Source organism: Calidris pugnax, unplaced genomic scaffold (genome assembly GCF_001431845.1).
Source record: "Calidris pugnax isolate Ruff unplaced genomic scaffold, ASM143184v1 scaffold38, whole genome shotgun sequence".
Classification (NCBI taxonomy): Eukaryota; Metazoa; Chordata; class Aves; order Charadriiformes; family Scolopacidae; genus Calidris; species Calidris pugnax.
Window position 1 is genome coordinate 8,524,864 of NW_015090995.1, and position 6,883 is coordinate 8,531,746.

The window sequence follows — 6,883 nt, forward strand, 5'->3', positions numbered from 1 at the left end:
AAGGCATCTTACAGTATAACATCAAAACCAAAAATGGGTTTCAGTGGCAAGCACAAAAAAAAATACTGTGGATGGCCTCCACACAATAACTTCTCCCATTAATATTTCTGCAATGAGTAGAAGTGATTTTAGTCATGTTAAAGTAGCAATCAAACTCAAAACTATGAACAAACTGCTTGTTGGCCCTGGAGAGAGAAACCCCTGAGAGCATTAACACAGGAATATTTTCCTGCAAGAACTTTCCAACCCAATAGCTGCCTAAAATAGTGCTCATTCATGGCAAAAAAAAAAAAAAAAGCAGGAAATGGAAAAATCCCCCAAAATATTCCAAATACAGATAAAGATTCCAATATCTATAGAATCAAAATGCTAACCGGAGGGGTTAGTGATGAGTACACGATACAAGCACCCGTTTAAACCTCTACTAAGAAAACTTGACAAAAAGCTGAGCAGCCCATTTTAACAGATTCAGGAACAAGAAGAACTAAAACTACTCAGCACTGATTAGCAGATCAAGCACTATCAGCTCACACCACACACTGACCCTGATTCCCCAAGCAACTCACTCACACAGAATTCAAGTTCATTATTTCTTCAAATTGGATTTTAAATCCCTGACTCGTACTCCTTCCTTACTGCAACAACTCCTGAACTTGGAAATGCAGAAAGCAGAATGCAGGAGGCACAAGAAGAACAACAAAGGAGCGTGAAAGTTAGCTATTATTTTTTAAGCCTCATGCCCAGATGCACCATCAATGATGTGCTGATTCAGCACCACCCTGGATTCTACAGAGAACTATTGTTCCAGTCTGAACTTTGCAATATTCTAACTTCACATCCCAGGACATATCGATAAACTTGTCCAGTATCACAGCTTTTAAATTTCAGTAGTCCAGGCCTTTTATAGATATTCGAAGTGAAATACATGTTGTGGGAAGAGGATTACAGCTGTACTTCAAGCCCCCATGGTTTATGAGGTCAACATAATGGATCTATTAATTTACAGCCTTTTTTTCCCCCTACAGTAGGGCCTATTAATATTCTACATATATTTACTTCTGCAGATTGTGGTTTAATCAATACAGTACTTCAGGCAACACGAAGTACCGTAGGCAATGTAAAGACTGTCAGACCCAGGGAGTTTCAGTTTACAGCGTGGGTCTTAGCCTCTTACCGCTTTGTAGAATTACTTAGAAGATTACAGAAAAGCCAGCTGGGGGAGAGAAGAAAAGGTGAAGACAGTCTACACTCGGAAAGCTAAACATGTACCCTAGTACTAGGGAAAGAGGAGGGAAAGAGGAGTCCTACAGCTGACACAGTTACAGCAAGACAGTTCGCAAAACAGAGTAATCCAGGCCACCCCAGGGGGAAGACGAGCCCCAGCCACAGATGACCATGTACACTTCCCAACACTGAGAAGGCCACTGGGCACTGTCCCAGGAGGGCAGACTTCTTCTAGGCTGAGATGAACTCTTTCAGACCAAGCCCAGCCAGCCCAGCCCTGGGCTGCAGAGAAGCTCCACTCAGGAAAAAATGACTCTGAACCCTGTTTTTCAGCTCTCTGGGGAAAAAAAAAGCAAGGTGCTGATGAGAATTCTTCGGCTTCAGAGCTGCTGATAAACCCCATAAATTCCAGAAAACCCATGGCTTCACCTGACTCCAGCTCTTCAGTCACTGACACCCCGAGCAAACACCACTGCTCAGGTCACGGCCTTTTCCTGCTGAGTACTTTAGATGATCTTGCCAGTGACCACAGGTCTCCTCTACAGAGCCTCAACCACAAAAGGAGAAGACGTTTCAGATTAAAAGAGATGCGAAAAGTCCATTCTTGCCCACACCAATTTCAAAACTAACTCACTGCTCTTACATCAATAAGGAAGTCTGTCCAATTCACAGCAGCCTACGCAAGAGCATTATTAAGCCAAAAGATTAGATGCTTTGCTTCTTTCATACTCATACCAACCTTGCTCCCCAAGCAGCTTTTGTAGAAAAGCTATTAAAAATGGAGAGAGAGATAGTTCAGAGAAAGGTCTCAATCCTGAAAGATAGCGTATCTCTCCTCTTCCCCCCCACACTCCTTTTCTCATTCCCCTTGTGTTCCTCAAGGCTCATTACGGAGGTGCTCAGCTCAAAACAGAACTAGGTTTTAGACTGGGCTGCCATCTGCATGCTGAAACATTCCCTGCTTTTATAGAGAAACTGCTTTTACAGCGTCTTAAAACAGTCCTATTTCCGGGACCACATACAAGATGGACTGCAGTTGTTACAAGTGTCAGCTATATTGACTTTATATCTGCTCCTACGCACATCCATACCTCTGTAATATTTACAAAATAACAATATTTGCACTATTCATGGCAAACCTGGTCCACAGGCTCTCCTGCGCATTAATGGAACAAGCGCCAAGAGAGTAAAACTCTGCATGCGATGTGCTCAGAATTTCATTCCTTGATCTCGTTCAAGGCCACATGCTTCCCTAACTAATATATAATGCTCAAAGAAGAGAGAATTAACAGAAAAAAGATGACATACCAGCTGTTACGCTTCTTATAAAACACTCTTCCACAGTTTTCCACTTAGAAAACACAGTTCCAGAGAAGCGAGACAGGGCACTTTGCACTGCTGTCAGCAAAGGCAAGTTGTTTTCACTGTGCTCGGCACCATCTCACAGTAACTTAAAGTGATAAACATCTTCTTGATGAGGATTTTTTTTCCCTTACATAACCAGAGGCTAGCCCATACCTATATAAATTTTGCTAGATTTGTCTGGGTGAAAATAAGAATTTAATTAAGCAAGCAAACAAGGAAGCAAACCAATCCCCTAGAATTTGAGAATCACGAGAAACTGCTTATAGAACATTTCTTCCAAATATTTTTGTGGGGATCTTGTAAACAATGGGGTTTTGTTAAGATGCAGGCCAAAATCAAATTAAGATATGTATTTCATGTGCCCTTGAATTGCTCTGCGAAATAGACATGCTTGTTAATTTAGCTGTTACATAAAACAGTGCAAAGAGGGGTGGAAGGAACTCTCTTCCTGTAGTGCTTTTGGGGTAGAATGGTGCTGGAAAGGAAAGGATTAGCCAAACAAACCCTGTGGAAGTTTCTAACACTCAGTCTCTCTCCCACCAGCTTTGTCACTGAACATAACACAACCCTTGGTCCTCCACCAATCCCAGGAGGACTTACTTAGGTCAAGTATCAGGTGCCAGAGGAAACCCTGACCATGACAGCCAGCAAGAAGGTTCTCGTTATTTTCAATAAGGGTACGATCTCTTCCTTTTGTCTTCTCTTCAAGGCTGTTTAAAGGAAGATTTATTTTTAGTTGGACACCCTGAAAAGCAAACAGCCTCTTGGATTGTCTCCTTATGTTGTGATACAGTTTAAATGTTCACTTTCCAGCACTAAAGACCTCCTGATAAATAGCTCAGACTCACATTGTTTGCGGAAGGCTTAGAAATGGAGAGCAGGTACGGTTTCCCATACAGCCCGTTTAAGGCTGTTTAATAGCTGTTCACAATTTAGCATCCCTTGATATTTTCAGCTTGAGCCTAAGTTTGAAGTGAGAGATTACTCAGAGCCCAAATGTTTTGGAGAGCAGGAAAAATCCATACATTATAAATGCTTTATTTGTACTTCTTATTGTGAGTACAAATTCTCAGCCCTTTCCCTCAGACACACAGCTCAATGCCACCAGCTCCAGCCATCTCTGGCAGCTTCCCATCTCAGCCAGCAGGGACAACTGGGCACAGACATGCTCCTTGGAACTTTTCCTCCACCTCCAGTTCCACAAGGGCATCTCAACACAGGACATACAAAATTGGACCAAAGAGCCTCTCTTTCAAATGCCACATAGAAGACGCTGCTCTCTGTAGCTTTAACTAGATAATTGCAGCATGTGCCCTTCTCTCCCCAGGACACAGCTGCAGACAGTCAGGGAACAAATCACTGCCTCTGCAAACAAACCAGACCCCTTTACAGACCCATCACAGCCAGGGAGCCTCACCTTGATGCTCCCACCATCTCCAAGCAGGCAGAGCATCCCAAGGGCTACAGACCTCACATATTGTCCCCGTTTCCTCCCCCTTGCTCTCCAGCAGCCTACCTGCACCTCTGCTGGGCTCCTCATGCACACTGCCTCCATACACAAGCTCCTGTTACTTCCACAGGGAACTGAAGCCAGCAGCTGCCCTACACCTCCAGATACAAGCACTCTTAAACCCTCCATGCCTTGCCTATTGTATGGTGGCAAGGCACAACACCCATGAGATCCTGAGCCCACCAAATGCACTCCTACCTGCCTCTGCTTCCTCACTCCTCTGCAGCCTCCTCTGGGCTTTAGGGCTGCCAAGTCCAGGTTCTTCTGAGGCCCAAGCCTCCAGCCTCCATCAAATCAGGAAACCTTCTCCTCCCACGCCATCAGTCCCTGTCTGATCAGAAGAGATCTGTGCCACAAGAACAGCCCTTCTGCTGAGCTCACCTTCTCCCTGCCAGCCTATGAATCCCTCCTGACCCTCTCAGGCTCTTTTTTGACCTGACTTCTGTTTGGAGAGTGGCCAGTCCCCCCACACTGCTTTCCAACAGCTTCAGTTGCACTGCTTCAAAAAGCAGCCACTAAGACTGGCAGCCCTGGAGAATAAAAAGCTTTCCATCGCTCCAGTTCTGCGAGATACGAAGCAGTTCAGACAAAGCTGGCTGACACCACACATCCACAGGGGCTCCAGTGATTGTGTGGCATGCACCGAAATTGACTAAAGTTGGCTAAGTGCATTAATGTGACACACCTGGTCTTGCTTCTTCTCTCTTGTGCAAGCAAATCTTCCTCCCCTCTCCCTTCCCCCCATTTTACTGCTAAAGCATCAATCACCAAACAAGTTGAAGACAAACCTTCTCTGAGCTTCCAGGTACTGTGAAAGTAAAAGGGTGGTCGGCAGAGAACTCTTGAGCCTTACAAATGGAACAACCAAAGACTGATACCTCTCTCCTGTGTTCTCTTGCAGCCCAAGCAGGGGGATGAGTATAAGGAAGTCTTGCCACCAGCTAATATCCCTGCATGTTCCCAACTGACCACTCCTCCCCTTTCCGACATCCTTGGTCACCAGCTAGAAAGCTTTAGTTGAGTAGAGGAAGGTCTCCCCTTGCAGACTCAGATCTGGAGCATGCTGGAGGTGCAAGCTGCTGCCTAGCAACACAAGTGCTCTGCAGGGAGGTCAGAGCATGCCCCTGTCCTCCCACTGCAAGAGGTCTCCTATGCACAGAGAAATACCCTCAGAAGAATGCAATCCATAGTAGTTTCTTGGAAAGCTATCCTGCACATCACCAATTACAACCCCTGCTTAACCACAGACTTGCCAAATCCTGAAGAGCACTACCTGTGCCTTGGTGAACTGCCAGAAGTCTTCACTTACCATGTTGTGTGTGCATTACACCCCACTGGCTTATGAAGCCCAAAACCCCAACTCCCAGCCTGTTCCTCTGTCTCCTCTTCAGCCACTTCGTCTATTGCAAAGCAAGAACTTGACTAACTGTCAGACAGCTTCCTCCCCAGACTTACCTCCCGCCTGGGCTCTGGCATGAGTAAAGCTTTTCAGCCAGCATGTCCTCCTCAAAGCTGGCGCGCTCCTACCCCCGGAGGGAAGCCCCTTCCCACATGGAAGCAGGGCAGGCAGTCACCTGCTCATACAGCTGAGATATCTGACAGATAGCACAGACCACCAGGCAGCTGCCAGGGTTTTATCCCTGCTAAGACCTAACATCCCCCTTTAAGCACCGACAGCAAGCGTTTGGGGTGAGTGCACTCACACAACACCTGGGCAGCCTCAAACAGCCCTTCCCCACCAGCCTTCCCCACACCTGCACAGGCACCAGCTCCCCTCGTCTCGCACCAACCTCTAACAATTCTCTGAAAAACCTCAAAACTCTGATGGCAATATCGTAACAGCCACAAACTCCCCATACATTCTAAAAATATGAATTATTTTTTTTTAAAATAAAATCAGGATAAAACCAAGAGAGTATAAACACTGCAGAGGAGCATGAGAACGTGCCAGCTCCTGCCAGGATGGGTTTTTCCTCACAGTACAAGCCTAAGTTTGGGTGTTAACCCAAGGGGAGCAGGGGTTGCCCAAAGCACACAGACCTTACCGTAACTTTGAGAAACTGCAGCTTACAGCATTTTCCACCAGAAACTTTATATTCTTCGAATCTTAGCAGAGACAGCAGTCCAGGGACAGGCTCTTTAAAAAACAGCTGCTTAATCAAGTGCTTGAGAGAGGTTTCATGCCCGTTAGCAGGTTTCCATCAGAGCCCAAACGAAACCAGAGAATCCTGATTACCGCAAAACTTTGGGAGGCAGCTAGAGATTTCCAAGTCACCCAAGATTCAGGACACCCCGGCGGTACCTCACAGCTGCCCAGCCTCCGAAGAACCGGCACCTTTTCAACAGGCTCCACCAAGCTGCAACATCCCAGAAAACAACTCCTGGCGTGGTTTTATTTTAAATCCCCGGCGGTAACACTTTTCCGGGGAGCCTCAGGGGCGTCCCCGGCGCTGGGCGAGAGCACCGAGACCTCCTTTCCTGACAGAAACCACTTGGGGAGCCTCCGCCGCCGCAGGGCCCGATCCGGGGGAACCGCGGAGCCGCCGCGCCGACACGGACGGCTCCGGCTCCGGCTCCCAGCAGCCGCCCTCTGAGGAGACCGGCGAGGAGCGCAGCCCGCCCGCCCCGCAGAGCCCCGGAGCTGCGGGGTGCGGGGGGGTCCCTGCCGGGATCGCCCCGGCGGCAGCGGGGACCCCGGGCTCCGTCCGCCCGCCCCGCGGCTGAGGGAGGGACGGGGCAGCAGCCGCCCCTCAGCCCCGTCCCGCGCACCGGCGGGGGCGGCGC

At 47.7% G+C, this 6,883-nt stretch overlaps 1 protein-coding gene across 5 annotated transcripts in view; it reads right to left on the reverse strand.

Annotated features, from left to right (window-relative positions):
* The window catches only part of IL1RAPL2 (interleukin 1 receptor accessory protein-like 2), a 389,492-nt gene that overhangs the window by 381,659 nt on the left and 950 nt on the right, over positions 1-6,883 (reverse strand). The window contains exon 1 of one of the 5 annotated variants that reach the window (XM_014954876.1): positions 6,145-6,633. The exons of 1 other annotated variant lie outside the window; for it this stretch is intronic. The gene's annotated coding sequence lies outside the window, so the exon portion shown is untranslated. Of the gene's footprint in view, positions 1-3,189; positions 3,298-4,297; positions 4,355-4,887; positions 5,012-6,144; positions 6,634-6,883 lie in introns of those variants that run through there. 3 more of the 5 variants (XM_014954877.1, XM_014954879.1, XM_014954875.1) reach the window with 3 other exon arrangements.